At 38.9% G+C, this 18,723-nt stretch overlaps 1 long non-coding RNA gene across 2 annotated transcripts in view; it reads right to left on the reverse strand.

The window, feature by feature from the left end:
- The window catches only part of LOC108585610, a 234,858-nt gene that overhangs the window by 157,115 nt on the left and 59,020 nt on the right, over nucleotides 1–18,723 (reverse strand). The window contains exon 4 of one of the 2 annotated variants that reach the window (XR_001902186.3): nucleotides 6,937–7,082. This is a non-coding gene — a long non-coding RNA (uncharacterized LOC108585610). Of the gene's footprint in view, nucleotides 1–3,835; nucleotides 7,083–18,723 lie in introns of those variants that run through there. The other variant, XR_004184427.1, reaches the window with a different exon arrangement.

The following is an 18,723-nucleotide window of genomic DNA, read 5'->3' on the forward strand; positions in this document are numbered from 1 at the left end:
CTTCATGAACATCATCTAATAAAGATGATCCCAAAGAGAATATAGAGCAACACTAATTGTAGGTGACTCATAATTCCCTTTCTCCCTCTAAAACTAGAGATTATGACAATCAGATTTTTATTGAATAATTATCAGTAGGAATTTTATAATTGATTCCACAGAACAAAATGAGAAATTTATTTTTTAAAAACTCTGAAATATTAATCTTGTTTTCTTCCAAAGCAATTTTTGCTCAAGGATGATAATCATGCATTTTCTTTGTACCCACCAAAATTTATGTAACACTAAATATTTATCAAGTCAAGATCATCTAAAGGTTTTTTTAACCACAATTTACATTGACTTATTTCCTCTCAAAGTGGACCATACATCATAGTCTACAGGGAAAAACTAAGGGCACACCAACAATCTCAAAACTCTATTATACTTGCATTTACTTACAATCATGCAGAAACTTGAACTTTTCCTCAACTTTTTCACAAATCTATCTAGTAACTTGTTAGGTGCCATTCCTAACAAGTTCCTAATATTAGTACATCTGAACTAGTGTTCTTGGTTATCATGTGGCTGGCAACTCACATTTCCTTCTTTTGTTGCACCATATCACTGTCATGTTAATACTTGGGTCATCAATGCCCCTGGTGATACACAAATAAGAGTGGCCATGCTGACGGTGCTGCTGGGGAGGCTGAAGATATCTCCACTGAGGTTGCTGTTTCAGGCTGGCCAGGCATGCTGTGTTCTGATGGTGCCATTTCCCCAAGTCATACCCTCGTCTCCCCAGTTGCAGACACTGCTAGAACCAATGATGCTGAAGGCGTCTTATGTTTTTAAAGACTAATGGAGATTTTGCTGAGATAGTGTTTTTAATGTTTGCTTTTGGCTTTTAGTAATATTTGCTCATTCTTATTTAAGAGTTTTAATCTAGCACTCAATCTTGAGCTGGCTGAGCAACTGGAAAACCATACTCTAATCTTTTGCCTTTGACTTTGACTAAGGAAATACGCCTCAAATTTCATTTCTGCCATCATGGCCCTTTTCCAGGAAGCACTTCTGTGCTTTATACAGTATATATAATCGCCAGACAAGACCCTTACTCAGTTGTCCAGACATACACAGAGAAGTATTAATTCAAGAATAAAATACAGTTTAAGCTCAGGCGGGGACCACCCATTTTTAGGTAACAGATTAAGTAAGAAATAAAGAAAAAACTCTCACTTTATTTAGATACTTTTTATTTAGTTGAAGTCGATTTTTATATGCACAAATACAAGCAAATGTCCTATAAAATCTACTACTCATAATAAAGCCCATCTATCATGAGTTTATTATGTGCCAAATACTTCAGAGTACTTCACATACACAACCACATTTTTCACCTTTTCAGATGAAGAGATTGAGGTTTAAAGGAATATTTAGTAACTTAACCAAAGTCAACAGTTAATCCAGGCCTGCTTGATGCCAAAACTCTTATTCTTAATCTCTGTGATTTAGTGAAGTAATTAAGAATGAGATTATGAACATAAAGAATCTCCTATATAAAGAATGAGATTATGAACCTGAAAACCACTGACCTTCATTCATTCAATAAGCATTTATTAAATTCCTATTTATGCTTCAAGCTACGCTAGACACTTGGAGAATGATGAACAAAACAGCATGTACCCTCTTGGAGCTTGCATTTTAATTTTCCTTCCCATCCTTCTTGACAGATAATCTAAGACCAATAAATGCAACTTTAGTAAAAGAGAAGAACATGAACAAGAGCAATGAGGCATGTGACCTTCAGAGAAGCATATATTTCTTGAGATTTCCTGGAAGATACAGAATAACACAGCATCACCACCCTTATGCTCTTTCTAGAGGAGTTTTATTTTATGGCAGGTGCCTCATAGGAAAGCATTTCTGTTACAAGTTAGCATAATTCTGAAGAAACACAATCCTTTTTATAGTAAAAATATGGAACTTGGATTGATTAATAAACAGAGCCATCTACAGAATAAGAATTTCACAGTGCAACTCCAAAATGAATCCATTTTTATAATATCTTCTCTGCCAGCTAATTTAGAATATACTATGTGCAAAAACAAAAATGCCGTCCTTAAAATAAAACAGGCCTCAAGGAATATCTGTTTTAGAGTTGACTAAATTCCCAAATACTGAAATTTCTTAACCTTCCACTTGAAAAGACTAACAAAAAAGTCAATGTTGTTTCTCCTCTGCAGAAATATCAGATATTGCCTTAGATATCACTAACAGAAATATTAGAGATTGCCTTGGATATCTCTAACAGAAATATTAGATATTGCCCATTAGATATCACTAAAAATGCATATAGTATCTTAAAGGGTACGTAACAAATGGGGCTTGGAGAAAAGAGGGAAGTATGTTTATGTGATCTATAAAATAAAGTGAAAAATTTTAACCACATTGATTCAGTAAGATTTTCAAAATGAATACTCAAAGGGAGATTTTCCTTGACTTTTCTTTTACTTCAATGAACTATTTATTTTATCAGAAATAAGAGGGCATTCTCCACTGGCCCCAAACACATAGAACCTGTATTTCGTATTCCTCCAGTGAGAAAAAGCGTCCCTGCTATAACATTATATCTAACATTTGAATGAAGGAAAGAGTAAAATATTAAATTTGTTTACATAGAGGAGCAAAGTCCATGACACAACCATCTAATAAGGTTGGCTGAGTAACTTACTGTGAGCAAAACAATAGAGCAAGCAAGGATACAGAAAAGACTCCATAGATTGCTCTACATTTTTATAGTTTAATCATAAGTCCCTTTTTCTGAAGAAATTACTTTCAATCATGTAAGGAAAGGATGGCATAATTGGTTGTCTTTTTACCAGCCCAGAATATGAATACACACTTATCCTTCATGGTATAATTTGAAAGGCTGATCAAATCTTATCATGAAATCTACCCTTTTCCTCCTCTGTGCCTGAAATTCCACTATTAGCAATTCAATCTTTTGGATCTTACAGGATTTTTATTTTAAATGTACTATGGTCTCTTGTGGCCAAGCTTGTTGTAGTTGTAATAGCCTTTGGTATTTCTGAATTTCCATTCGCTATAGAACTTCACATGCATGTTTAGATTAGCATGCTTGAAATTATTAAGGCAGAGTACAAATATCATTTTGAAAATTAGATATAAAAGTAGAGGAAATTTACTAAATTTTGGATGTAAAATAAGCTAAGTTGTAAGGTCATGACATCCATTCTTCTCCCTTTAAAGATATTAACTTATTCCATTTTTAGTTACATAATCTTCAAAAAATAAATTACACATCATATTACCTAAACAATGATTAACAACCATCACAGTCAGACAATTTCTTACCTAAGTTAAAAAAAAAAGTTTTCAACTACACCAATAGCTCCTCCAGTACAATGTAGAAATTGTTTTTGAGCATTCACTAAGGACCAGCTACTGTGATAGGCATATTAGAGAATTCAAGATCAGACTTGGCTCTTGCCCTCAAGAGGGTCCCACATAAATTCAGGTAGTTCTAAGGCAGCACAGACTATGACAAATGCAGCAGGAGAAATACAAACACAATGTTAGTGGAGACACAGATTACTTTAAAATTGGGAGAGTGACCTTTAGAAAGCAGTGTAGAGATTTCTCAAAGAACTTAAAATAGAACTACCTTACCACCCAGCAATCCATTATTAGGCATATACCTAAAGGAAAATAAAACATTCTACCAAAAAGACATATGCTCTTGTATATTTATCACAGCACTATTCATAATAGCAAAGACATGGAATCAACCCAGGTACCCATCAATGATGGATTAGAAAGAAAATGTGGTACATATATACCAAGGACTACTACACAGCCATAAAAAAAAAGAACAAAATTATGTCCTTTGTAGCAACATGGATGCAGCTGAAAGGCCGTCATTCTAAGTGAATTCATGCAGAAACAGAAAATCAAATACCACATGTTCTCACTTGTAAGTGGGAGCTAAAACGTTGAGTACACATGGACACAAAAATGGGAATGATAGACACTGGAGACTCCAAAAAGGAGGATGGAGAGAGGCAGCAAGGGTTGAAAAACTATCTATCAGGTACTATATTCACTACTTGGATGATGGGATCAATAGAAGCCCAAACTTCAGCATTATACAATATACCCCATGTAACAAACCTGCACATGTACCCCTTGAATAAAAAATTTAAAAATAAACACATAAATAAATAATAAAAGAAAACTGAAGCATTGAAAATACTGGTAGACAAGGTGAAATCTGCTAAAAATTCTACTCTGTGCCAAACTAAGACAGAAATGAATAAGGCAATACTGCCTTGATGAAAAATCACAGACTATCAGGGGAGCAGGCCTTGAAAGCGCTACTGTGGGCCAGTGTGGCACAGTGATGGTGTAAACAAGTTATGACGCCATGGAAGAAAAGAACACAGAGCATTTGTTTTTATAGAAAGGTTTGGGGAGGTGCCTACCTTGAAATCTAAGTAACAGACAACAAAGGGAGATGAAGGACATTCCAGGCTGCAAAGTTCAACCATCACATAGTCGAGGAACTGCTCTGAAAGTTGGATATGAGTTTCACAGGAGTAGATTGTCATGGAGACTTCAAAAACAAGGCAGTAAAAAGCAGAAGTTCCTTATTTTCTGCAAAAGACCCCTTTATAAATAAGAAAACAGCTACTGGCTCAAATTTCCATTTTATTCTTCCTGGATTGTGTTGTGTTTTATTATTTTATCGCTGTTGTTGCTGAGCACTTCCATGTCTCCAAAATTCACACTTTCCATGCTTTTAAGAGTCTGGCCAGTCATGGCCTCAAAAATTCTATACACCATACACTTGTTGGTTCCTTTTATCAACTTATTGGTCTATTTCCAGTCTCTCTTTTACTTGAGAAAGAAGAGACTTCTCTGTTTACAAGGATCATATAGTTTTACCTTATACAAGTACATAATTTGTCTATATTGTCTATTGTTAATGTATTCATACCTTTGTACCAAGTAGCCCAGACTGGAAGCAGTCCCCATAGGACACCCCCACAGTTTGAGAGGGTTGTCAGACCAAGTTATAGGATACTTAGTCACCACGAAACTCTGGCTTGAAACTTGTCTCCTTCCTCCCCCAAGTTCCTCAGGAATGTGTAGTTATTGTCACTGCTGGGTTTACTTTTGTTATTTTTAAGTGTTTGTGATGTGAGTTTCCTTAGAAAAGCATCTGACAGTAATCTAATTCATAAAAAAAAAAAAAACAAAAAACTGTGGTTCAAGAAGTTGAAAAAGACCTTCCCTAGATTTGTTGTCATCTCCTTCTGCGTGGGGACTGGTTTCCTCAGGGAGGCACCAGGATAGAGTTTTTTACCTCTGACCCACCAGATGGTAACACCTATCCTTGGTGACCAAGGAAAGCAGGCAGCACCTAGGGTTAAACAGTAAGTGGCTTCCACACCTAACACCCTGAAAATTATGTAGTTGCCTGCTATTTACCCTTGCCTGAACCATAACGTCGTTTTAATGTACATAGTTCTAGATTATGGCTACCTCCCAAGAACATCACCCTCTTGTTCATTTACTTATTCATTCAACAAATCTTGAGACTTCAAAAGAGAAACAAATAACAGATATGAAAAATTGATATAACACCTTTTAGTGGGAGAGACACAATTGATCAATACATCAATACATGTATAAATACATAACATCATGGCATATAATATTATGTCATGTCAGGTAATAGTAAATGCTATAATGAAAAAAATGCAAAATAAACAGAGAGTAATGGGAAGTGCTAATTAAGATACAGTAGCCAGGGAAGGCCTCTGTAATATGTTATGTGGGCAGAGACCTGATTGGAGTGAACCAGAGGGATATTTAGGAAAACAGTAACACAGAGAGAGGTGCATGTGCAAAGGCCTTGAGGTGGAGCACATATGTGTGTTCCAAGAACAGCAGAAAGTCCACGGCATTGGAGTGTGATGAGCAAGGGGAGGATGGAAGGAGACAAAGCCAGGGATTAACCAGGAGCCAGACCCTGAAGGGCCCATCAGCTATGGAAACAAATTTGCATTTTATGCTGACCCCATAATCTGAAGGAAATAGAGGAATCACGATGACTACAAAGTTTTCAGCCTGAGTCTTGGAATAAAAGAAGTGTCATTTACTGACATAAGAAAAACCAGGGGAAAAGCAAGTTGGCACTGAGAGGGAGATGTGAATTAAGAATCAGTGGGTACCGGTATCGTATTGTAGAGTGATGATTGGCATTTACACACTTTCATCTTTAGGGATTTCCACCTAAATTTTCATGTCTCATCAACTTCCAATTATTAATATTTTGGCCAGAGGAGGCATGTAACCAGAATGGCAATTCAAAACTTATTTAGGTTTTATGCAGAGCTGATTTCAGGGACCATTTTGAGGTAGGTAAAATTTATGAAGTCTCCCAGTCTCCAGGTTTGCCTCTTCCCCAACCATCCCAATTTTTTTTCTCCACATTGCTCCCAGATTTTCTCTGAACACATTCATTTCCCTTGTTACCTGTCTGTTTCTGCCTCCACTCGTCACCACCCATATGACTAGGGAAAAGATCAGGTATCAGTCACTTACACCTAGGATGAATTCAACCCCCTATTCAGTATCTCTCTGAAATATTTGCCTTTTAAAGTTTGTCCCTAATTATGTGATAGATATTCCTGTTCTCCATTTAATTCTCCTTTTAAGGGAGCATCAAGCATGAAAAGAAGCACTGGTAGGTTTAGACACCTATAGATTTTGCCTACATTTGAGACATGATATGAAGATAAGAATGACCCAACACAGTGTATGCGAGGAATGCTTCCAAGCATCCTCTGCTTATCCAAGAAAGACCCCATCTGAAAAATTGTTTTAAAATAAAGCAGTCTATGAGGGAAGAAATAAGTATTTACTTACTGCTATGATGGTTACAGGATGTTGAATAAAGGGTGGTTGTCCAAACTGATCATCAGAACAAATGGCCATAAAGCAAGTTCCTGGAACAGACAGGTAAAGTCAAGGACTACCAGGAGCCAGGAACATGATTTCAGGGAGCAGCAGATCTGGAAAGAGGACACAGATATCAGAAAGAACTTCTAAGAGAAACAGCCAGTAACACCGCAGGTGTGGTTAGCTTTTCAGAGCCATGTGTTCACGTCTGTGAGCACAGTGGCATTCTCCAGGACCAAGGAAATACCCATTGCTAAGTCATTTTTACCCCAAGCTAAATACTTCTTCTAGAAGTCTAAGTACTTTGAATCATTACTTCACGGCTGATTACCTTTGTCAAATTCTTCATAAATATTATTTTAAAATGAAAGAACTGTAGGTAGAATACTACTGATTTTTATCTCTACATATTAGTTGATACTCTTTTCAGTATTAATATTCTATGATCTTTTGGAGGAATGTGAATGGGTCTTTCCTCATTTGCTTTATTTTCATGTATCCCTGGACTCTCATGAATGGATGTTTTTCTTTTTCTAGAAAGAATATATGCATGCACAGATTAAAATGTTTTCTAACGGAAAATCACTCCTACTAATGGCATTTTACTTAAGTATTGGAAGAAAAATAAAAATAAAAAAATTCCCAAACAATTGATATTTATATCTTCTAATATAGCAAGCAGAAAATAATTTTAAAGTTGCTAAGATTAACTTGTTACCCTTAACCCAAAGAAAGCCTATTCAGTTATGTCACTAACCCAGAGTAGAAAATATATCCACACAACTTCATTACAGCAGCCAATCTGGCTGCCAGGGTTGACTTGAAGTAGAAAATCTACACTAAAAATGTAATACACTAAAAGACCAATGACAAATAACTACTAACAATGATCTGTGCCAACCCAACCCTCAAGCCAGGGTGACTTCACCAGAGGGTAATCTCATAGACTGAGGAATTACTGAATTAGTTGTACAGCTTTGGGACTAGACATGTCCTGAAACCCCTAGACACTGTACTGGAGAAGGGCATCATGGGAATGTGCTTCCTACTTGGTGAAGAGCATTCTGCTTCCTGCAGAGGAAAGCATGGATCCGAGGGTAGTGTTGGTGGTGTGGTCTGAGGAGATAAGGAACAATGCACACCACCTAAATATCCTTTCACACATTCTCTAATAAAATTTTAAAAATTATAGTCATATATATACCCTCTATAAATATGTATAGTCACACATATGCACTGTGTATAGCCCATGTATATATTACATAAACATACAGTAATGTGTAATATATATTCATAACCCTTACATAAGAGGATTTGTGAGTTTAAATTTTTCTCAGAGTGTAGAGATTATAGATATTTTATCATTTTATCTCTCCTTTTAAACATTTGTGTTTCCTTTGATCAAGGACAAAATAAGATCTATGAACCCAATCATATTGTCATTTTGCCCTCAGATATCAGAAAGCTTAGAGAGAACATTAATTCTCAATTATAGTTAGTATTCTTAACCCATGTTTTCGGTAAAATTTTCTCACCCAACGTCAAATGTCCTCATCCTCACTATTTAGGTTTTGATTTGTTAACTTCATTCAAATGATTGTTTTACTTACGCACCTAGCATTAAAAATAATTCATGTCCTTTTTTGTTCATAAGTATAATACATATAGATAATATCATATTTGATATACACATTTATACATATGTACATATCTAACAAAAATAAGACAATAGCTAGCTATTATGTATTTACAGTTTATAATGAAAGTGTACTACTTTTTCCCAAATGGAACCTGAAAATGGGTCTTGACATGAAACAAGGAACCTGGAGGGTACAGGGAACAAAAAAGCCAGGGCCCAGACGGGAGATGGTGGATGCAGAAAGCACCCTTCTTTGTTACATTTACTACCAGGCAACTTTGTCCAGGGAAAATCTCTGTTTCTGAGCAGGCTCAGAATGGAGAAGAGAGAGATAAAGCAGAGTAGTAGGTCCTTAGTAGTCAAGGGATTGCCTAATGAGAGCTGAAAATTCAGCTCCCCCTCATTGTTCTGGAGCAAGCTCTGGAGCCAATTCTCAGTCAGGGAGACACCAAAGAGAAAAACAGAAGCCCGTGTCAACTCCAGAACTTCTTAGTCTCCTGGAGCCACTAAACCAGAGAGGATTATGGATCATCAGCCTCTCTGGTTAAAAGAAAAGCAGGCACACTTTGATTTTTACCCCACAGGAGGAGTGAAGGGAGGCTGATACGTGTTCATATAATGGTTCTTTCTTTTCTTTGTTACCTCACAAGAATTGTTCTGCAAGTACATGGAATATTTTTTATATTTTGTCAATAGAGGAGATCAATTCAGTTACAACCACTCAACTCAGATCACATCCAAGGCACTTTGATAAGCCACTGCAACTAATGACTAATCTCAATCAATCTCATGGTTGCTGTTATAGTTGCCCAAGCCCTGGTAACAATCTGGAGCCTTTAAGACCAGCATGGAGTAGGAGCTGAGAGAAATCTACCAATAAGGTGAGGCCACTATGAGAAGAGATCAGCAGTCTCACTGGAGCATTGCAAATGCTTACATGTGTCTGGGCGGGCTGCAACATTACCAACATCTCATTCCAAGGGCCAGGGGAAAGAGCACAGAAGAACGTCCAGTCAATGGAAGAGCTGTCCAGTCAACTGGCAGGCAGAGTCAGATTAGACTTGATAGACATTCAAGTCTCTCTAATAAATGCTTGAAGCAGACAGAAGAGCCTGACAGGAGCTTGGAAATCAGGTGGGGTACCAGGGAACCCCATGGTCTAGAATCCAGTCCCAGGAAAGAACTAGAGTAGGAACCAGAAGGCAGGAGCCCATCAAGCAGGTCTATGCAGTAGACTGGCCATATTTCCAATGGGATTGAAAAAATAAGAGAAGATGCAGACCTCTGATTAGCCAGAGTTGAATCTTTCTTATGTACCAGACAATGAGCTCAAATTAACAGACTATTTACAGATCATTCTCAATGGTAGGAAAGGGACTCTCAGTGTATTGTTTCTCAAGTTCCCACCGCTTCAGGAACCAAGCAGGGTGAAACAAGCCTGTAGATGGCAGGCTGGAATACCCAGAGCTTCAGTTTCTGCCTGCATCTGACGTGGAGCCTTTCCTTGTCCCTGAAATGATGGCATCTGCAAATGGGAGAGTGAGACAGTCCTGCAGAGAGCAGAGCCCAGGTCCACAGGAGCATCACAGCGGGATAAAGAATACATAAGGGAAGATAGATCAGTTCAGAAGTCCAGTCTTGAAAAAGAAAATGACCTTCACAATATGATTATATATTAAATTTCAGGCCAAATATTGATGCTACAAAGGATAATTTTATTGTAATTTTTATGAATAATTCCCAAGACACTTTATTCTCACTTTAGAAGCTCTTTCATCTAAATATTTTATATAAGCCCTTCTTTCTTAAAAAAAATTCAGAATTTTTATAATACATCAGCCTGATGTGTTTTATAATACATGCTGCTTGAGTTAATGAAAATCCTGAGATGAAACTTATTACTTAAATTATTTTGAGGTACATTATACAGCTTGTAGAAATCTGCCATTTTCCTCTCAGGATAAACCACTTCCCTCTGGTTTAGCATAATAAAGACTTGAAATTTGCAAATTCAGGCATTATAAATCACTGTATCCCTTTGAAACACAACCGGTCAATTGTCTTTCTCAGCTAAGATGTATTGAGTTGCTATTTTGTAGACTGTTATAATCCAGGATACAAAGCAAACCAAAATTAACTGTATGTAAAATCTATTACAGAGGAGCTTATAAACAATAAGTTTTTACACAATAACAAGAAAAAGGGAGATTTAACATGAAAACTGCTATAGGGAATACATATTTATAATTAATGACTACTGATTACGCCATATTGTAACTAAATTATGATAGATCATAATTAAAAGCAATGAGTTTTGCTCTTTAAAAGAATTACAAACTGTGAGGTTTTTGTTGTTGTTGTTGTTGTTTGCCTATGGTGCAAACAGTCTGAAGAAGGAGAGGAATCATTGGGGCGACCTCATGTATCTACTCCATAGGAAGGAAATAAAGTGTCCCCTATTTTCTTCATGGCATGGTGAGGAACATAGTTAAAGTACTTCCATGCTCATACAGCCAGGGATGGTTTCGTGCACATGCAAGCTGCACAACACACAGAGTCTCACACTCAGAAAGGCCCTGCCCTTAATGTAATGCTCTATCACCAACTTCAAGAGTCTTCATAATTTTTGAAGGAGAAACCTTGCATTTTCATTTTATTCTGGGTCCCTCAAATTGTGTAGCCAATCCTGCATACAGAGAGGCCCATTACAAATCAAGGAACATCATCTGTGTTGGCACAGGACTTCACACAGTGTCTGATGCATGGAACAGCAAATGTTCATTGAATGAATTAAATAAAATTTACTCCCTAATTTTCAAGACAGATTTTAGTCTGCTCCAAACAGTTGACTTTCTTTCAAGACTATGGGGGAAGAAACAATCAAAGAAGGGAATTTTCTGCCACTGAAAATATTTTTCCGTATCAACTTAGCCATATTAATCTCTTCCCCTTTTTTAACAACATACAATTTATTAAACTGTGTGTGGCCAGGGTTATGCTGATATCCAATGCAGGCTGAGCACATCCAGAGAACCTTGGGTTACCCAAGCAGCAGGCCACCAGAATTCCTTTTACATGAGGACCCATATCCATAAATATTCTTTAAGACAAAAAAAAAGGTAACTTGGGAATTTGGCAGTTAGACCCCTGAAACCCTTGAACAAAGAGAGAGCTCTCAAACTCTGGATCTAGAAAGGCAGTGAGTCATCCTGTTTCAGGAAGAGCTGGCAAGGTGAGTTGACTTGGGCAAGAAGGATTGCTCCAAGGCTGGGTGTCACTCCTATGCACTTCTGTAGGTAGGTCTGGTGATTCTTGCACAGCTGGTATCATATTATTTGTTATAGCACAACATCAGCTGTAGGGATGAGCTTGGTGGCCACATATTTACCATATGACCCTGCTCCTGTGGCCACAGTGATGGAGCAGTACGTGGGCAGATGTCTCCAGGAAAGCTCCTTCTCTGAGATTTTGAACTAAGACTTATAAAGCTAGAGTTTGATAGCAGGAGCTTCCACTGACAGGTCATATAGAGGTGGAGCTGGGGTGACCCGCCTGACCATTGTATGAACTAATGTTTAAGTTAGAAAAAGCCAAATTGCACAGCGAAACAAGGGATTAGAGCAGATGTGCTGATAGAAGCAAAAGCCAGAAATGCAGAGAGAAGCAAAGGGAGTATCTATCTCCATTCCTAAAGCTTTCCAGTTTCCAACTTCATTCTCACAAGGCCCAGCTTATTTCCATGTTTATGTATTAAGTAAATATCCTTTCACTCAGCTAGCTTTGTTTCTTGCAATCAAAGGTCTAGTACACTATTCCTGAAAAGTGTATTCTAAGTTCTTCGATAGCACTTACTGAGAAATTAAAACACCAACAGCTGGGATCACCTAAGATGAGATCATCTGGGGTTGGCCATAAGAGCTGACATTAGAGTAGAAAAAGATGTGTTTTCTCAACCTCCGAAGAAACAGACTCAATTATAACCGTCCAATATAAGCTGAAAAAACATTTGCTTCTTAATGGTGCCCATTCCAGCTGTTTCAAGGGCATCCACGCAGTGCTTACAGACTGCTCTGTCACTTTCCTACTGCTAATTAGAAGGTAGGAAGCTCAGTCCCCCCTAGGATTGTCTCACAGTCCCAGCACTGGGGGAGACATAGCCAGAGTACCATCATAGATGCCATGACGATGATATCAACTTACACAGGATTGTCCAGGAACTCAAGAGAAAGAAAGGAATCTGAAGAATAGAAGCAAAATCAAGCAGGGAACTCAATTCAAAAGTCACTGCAATGGTCATCCAAGTCCTTGACTATCCCTGAGACAGATAATCTGAGAAAGCAAGAAGTAGCTTTATATACTGGTGCTCTTCATGGCTTTTCATTAAATTCATTCAAGGCCTTTGTGATAAGCCTTCTTCTTGTTATTTCCTACTGCTTCATTTGTCCTCTGCCAATACATTTTCAAAAGCAAGATGATGCCAATAATTCTCTTTTTCTCCTCCACATTTGCCACAACACTAGACACATGAAGGTATTTGAAAATATTTACTTAACTGAATTGATTGAATGACTAGTTTCCCAAATGGGGTTAGTAAATTTCTATTTATCATATAGGAGAATCTAGCCCAGTGTCTTGATGGATAAAAGAAAACAGTGTAAAGCACGAGGGAAAAATGCTTCACCTACCCTAAGCTCTAAACCTTCATTGATTTTCAAGTCTTTGTTGCATTTTCTCCCAATATTATTTAAGACATTTTCACAACATGAATTTCTACCAGGCCAAGCTTGAAACACATTATTTCAGCCTAGTTGAATTCACACACACGTGCACACACACACACACACACACACCCCTCATATTATTTTTCCCTAAAGCAGATGCTTTGTCTGTTGAGCTTTTGCTTAGCACAGCTCCTAGCATCTTACATAGCTGTCTGCTCACATTGGACACTTAATATATACTTTACTGTTTTAAGCAGACTCCTGAGAGACTCTGTTAAATAACCCAAGTCTGGGGGTGAAATAAAATCTCCAAGGCTGTTTTCGAAGAAGGTACCAAAGAAGGGATGCCGACAGCCATTGCACCTTCTCCTCAACCACTATGTCAGAATATGCCCTTGAAATTAGAGTTTCTTCACATTTATGGTTCCTGTGGTGAGTATCTGGCTCATCTTGAACTCTAACCACCTGGACCTCAACCCAGTTGGTCATGGCATGTCATGGTGGATTCTCTCCTTGCTTGCCTTGCCTCTCTTGTTGATTGGACAAATGCTTTACCTCCTAACCCAGAGCAAACACAGACAGACTACCTTCCTTTTGCCTATGTCACAGGACCCTGGGCTCTGGATTTCCAACCTCTACTTTTTACCACTCACTTGAATTATATTTGACTGTTCCATGCCTGGCTCCTTTGGACCATAATAACCCTGCTGCTAGCCATGATCTTTCCTTCTTTTTATCCTTCCTTCTTTACTTTTCATAATCTTTTTGGACAGACATTAAATGAGGATTTACTGTTACTCTAAAGAAGCAAAGATTGAGAAAGACAGAGTTTTCTACTTCAAAGAGTCATAAACCAATGAAAGAGACTGCCAATTAAACAAGCTGTTAGCACACAATATGATAAATGTTTTCTTGATATATACACAGTGAAGTGCTTCATTCTTCTGAGCAAAGCAGGGAAAATGCTACAAAGCAGATGATGATGTCTGACCTAAATTTTAAGCACTATCAATTATTTTGCCTAAATGCTATGCTATTGGCCAATGTTTTCATAATTACTTTCAGGCAATATGAAAAAGAGAACATGTAACATTAGATTTACATCCTAGAAATTTCACTCAGGTAGGTTTGGGTGACTTGAGGAGAAGGTAGAAAAATCTGTTGTTTTTAGAATTTTTATCTGTTTTTCACAGTTCATTGTATTTACCATTTTCCTTTCATTTAGTAAAAGTATTTAATGATGTCTTAAAGGGTATCATGATAGTAATAACAAAAAGCTAATCCCAGCTGTTCCCAAGAGATTTTCTATATTTTATTGCTGAATTTTAAAAATTACTAAATATAAATTACCAAAAAATTATTAGTTAAAAGTCTAAACCATTACTAAAACATATATTCATTTTTATTACTAATATGATTTTAAATAATTAAACATGTTTGTATTATAAAATATAAATATAAGAAATGTCACATATAAATAATCAATCATGATTGCCCTTATATATGGGTAAAATTTTACTACTGATTTACTCTGTATGAAAGTATCTCTATAATTATCTGATACTGAAACTTAAAATACTATTATCAGAGATGAGGCTTTAGATTTGATACAAAGTCATCTTCCAAAAATACCTTAAAGTATTTCAGTGGAACACTGACTGGAGCGATAACCATTATCAGACAGCAGCACCTTTAAGAGAATTAGATTATCAAATGTACTTCACCTGATAACTAAGTTCAAGTAGATTACTGAGAAAATGGGATTCTTAACAGAGTTGAGAAAATACTAAGAAAGAGATGAGAACTGGCCTAGGGAAGATTTTTAATCACAGGCACTAGAAAGCATAAAACATAAGGGTATTGTGTGTTTTAGGGAAAGTTGGGACAATATAAGATAAGAGAAGAAATCAGAAAAGAGAAGAAAAGCAAAGATAAAATCACCACTTTTTCTATAACTGACCACAAACTTTTCTCAGGATGAGCCTTACAGAGAAAATTATCATTCACATTAAAATAGTTAAGGGGTGGGAGTTATTTCAGAACCAGCACCAGATTTAAACACCAAATTTCATTCCTCTAGTTAACTAGAACTAGAACTTTGTTGTCAATTAACTGGGAACTCCGAAAAAAAACTACTGAAGGTTCTGAAACGTAAACAAATCAGGCAGATGGCAGAGAGAAAAGAAACATGGGTATTATTTTCTTTTGTTATTGTTCATTCTCACAACTTTGTCTTCAGGGTGAACTCCAGTCATAGAGTGGTTTGGCAGCAGCAGCAGCAGCCACAAAGCTTCTAGGGGAACCTCATATTTCTGCCTGGAAGTCGGTCCTGCACGCTGGAGAGTGTAAGGGAATCCCAGGGTATTGAGACCTAGAAAAGGAGATCTACTAAATCTGTAAATCTATACAAGGCTCAGGCTTACTCCTCATCTGTGCATGTGTGGGGCAGACCCAAACCAGCACAGAAAAGGCTTTGAGAAATCAAGTGAGATTTAAACCACTGCCTATGTCTCAGACTAGCATCTGAGTTATTCATGTGAGGAACACACTCAAACTAGCATTGAAAATGCTTTGAGAACTGAACTGAGATATAAACCACAGCCATAAAAGATCAGACACTTGATCTTAACCAATGCAAGTTGTTTGCCTTCTAAACATCAATATTCTCCAGAGGATTATAACCAGATCCAGAGACTGTACGATATAACATTCACATCATCCAGGATAAAAGCCAAGATTACTCAACCTGGCAAGAACCAGGAAAGTCTGACCAATTCTCAAGGGAAGACACAATAAACAGAGGCCATTCCCAAGATGACTCAATGTTGGAACTATCAGGCAAAGGCTTTAAAGCAGCTGTGACAGTTATGCTCTGTGAGTTAAAGAATAACACATTTAAAAAGAACGAAAGGATAAGAGTACTTAGAGGAGTGCATACTACAAAAAATAACCAAATGGACATTTTGAAACTGAAAAAAACAATATCCGAAATTTTAAAAATTACCAGATGGGCTCAGCAGAAGATTGGAAATAAGAGAGGAAAAAAATCAGTGCATTTGAAGATGAATCAGTAGAACTTACTGTTACAGGATCTTTGGGGTGTCACTTTTCTGGCCTGAAACCTCTGGCCAGTGGCACCTTAGCACAAGCTTTGCTAGGGCCCACTGGGCTCATTCCACCCATTCAGCCTGGCAAATTGTGCTCGGCTCACACTACTGGCCTGGATTCCACACTTGCCAAGGGTGAGTCAGGTGTGCAGCAGTGAGGGGTGTGTGAGCAAGCGCAGGGTCCAGCCACTGCACAGACACACTGGCTGCTGCTGCGGGGCAGGTGCCCCAGGTGCCGGCATGGACACCAGCTCTCTGCAAGGCTGTGGCTGGACCAGGCACACTGCAAGCAGCTTCCCCAGCTGGCACTGGGGAATGCAGTGGTGCCTGGAAGCTTGGACATGCCAAGTACCACAGGACCCCAAAGAGGGAGTCACAACCCTGGCTTGGAAAGCTCCTAGGTCTGGTCTCCTTGAGGGGCCACAGCTCTTCTCTCCTTCTCTTCACCTGCAATGTGGCAAGCGAGGGGCATGTGTCAGCCCTGTTTGTGTTATAGCTCTCTTAGCTCCACCATTCAGCAGGTCCTGAGTTCTCATCCTGTGACCAGGAAGAATGAAGTATGTTGACAAGTAGGGGGTGAACAAATTGAAGAAGAGCTTTATTGAGCAATAGAATAGCTCACAGGAGGTCCACAGTGGGTAGCTCCTTTCCACAGCCAGGGTGTCCCAACAAGTGTTCAACTCCTAGCAGAGAGGAGACCCTGGAGTGGGAAGCTCCTCTCTGTAAGCAGGTCATCCCATCATCTCTGCAGCTCTCGGCAGAGAGGAGGCCCTGGAGTGGGTTGCTCCTCTCTGCAGGCAGGTCATCCCATTGTCTTCCCAGCTCCTAGCAGAGAGGAGGCCCTGTAGTGAGTTTCTCCTCTCTGCAATTGGTAGTCCAGACATCTCTGCAGGTCTCTGAAGGCCTCGGCAGAGGGGAGGCCCCAGAGTGGGTAGTTCCTCTCTGTAACTGATCATCCCGACATTTCCTGCTGTCAACAGAGAGAGTAGCTCCTCTCTGCTGGTGGTCCTCCTGTTGTCTGCTCACCTCTGGCTGAGCCCTAGGCTTTTATGGACATCAGTGGGGAGGAAGTGCACACCGATTGGTCCATGGGCAGCCATGGGCAGCCCAGAAAAGGCACTACAAATTCTCACTCTGGTCTGTGGGACTGGTAGCCCAGCTCCCAGCCTTCAGGCCCTCCCTGGCCTGAAGGTGGGTCCTCACCAGCGACCTGCCCCCTGGTCCCCTGGCTTGGCCCCAAGTTTGCTCAGAGATCAGAGCCAGGATGACAGCAGGGAGAAGCCAGGCAGTGGGAGCAGGCACTTCCAAGCCTGCAAGGTCAGGGGTGCCTTCCCCAGCCCCCAAGAGCCGTTTGGGAGGCTGCAGCTGTGCTCTGGTGGGTGGAACTTCTTCCTGCTCCATGCAGTGGGAGGCCTAGGTCTGCAGCCACAATTTGGGTGGCTGCTGTGGCACCTGGGGAGCTCCCACCCCAACTCAGAAGAGACGGGGATGCTGCTTTTCCCTTCCAGCTCCATGGAGCCTGCAACCCTGATGGTGCTTCCCTGCCACAGCTGGCATTGTGGCTGCCATCATTATCTAATCTGAAGAAAAGAGATAAAACTATATTTTTTAATTAGCACGCCTTAGAGATCCATGAGACATTATACAGGACACTGGAATCCCAAAAGGAGGGGAGAAAAAGATTCAGGTAGATTGTTTGAAAAAAAATCATGGCCAAAAATGTAGTAAGTATTGGTAAAAGACATATGTTAACAGATTCAAGAAGTCTAGCATGTCCTTATTGGAAAACAATTCTCTATGACATTTATGCACATTTTATATCAGCTTTTATTTCAGATTTTATTTTCAAGCATGTCTGTACAGCAAATAACCTTGAGTAACAGAGACAGTATCTCCCTCTGAGGCACAGGGTAGATTTGTTTCATGACCATTATAATAAAAGATAATGTCTTTTTTCAGGCAAAAGTTGGGTATGTCTGTTATCAGTACCCTCTAAATTTTCAGGCTTTCCTCAGCTATAATTCAAATCTACTACACATACAGCATTTTCCTGGGCTACTCCATATCACACTATGGGACTTTGGAGGCAGGTAAACCAATGAGTATATGACGCTCAGGCTGCCTGCAGTGCCATGAATAACAAAGTCCTTTGTCTCTTACCCAGGAGTATTGTATCTTCTACCAGCATCCATGAAATAGTTAGCTTGCAGGTAAGGTAGAATCTCAGACCCTTCACAGTTCTTAACTACTGCCAAAAAAGATAACCTCAAAAATAAAAACCATTCCT

Source organism: Papio anubis, chromosome 6, assembly GCF_008728515.1.
Source record: "Papio anubis isolate 15944 chromosome 6, Panubis1.0, whole genome shotgun sequence".
NCBI classification, from domain to species: domain Eukaryota; kingdom Metazoa; phylum Chordata; class Mammalia; order Primates; family Cercopithecidae; genus Papio; species Papio anubis.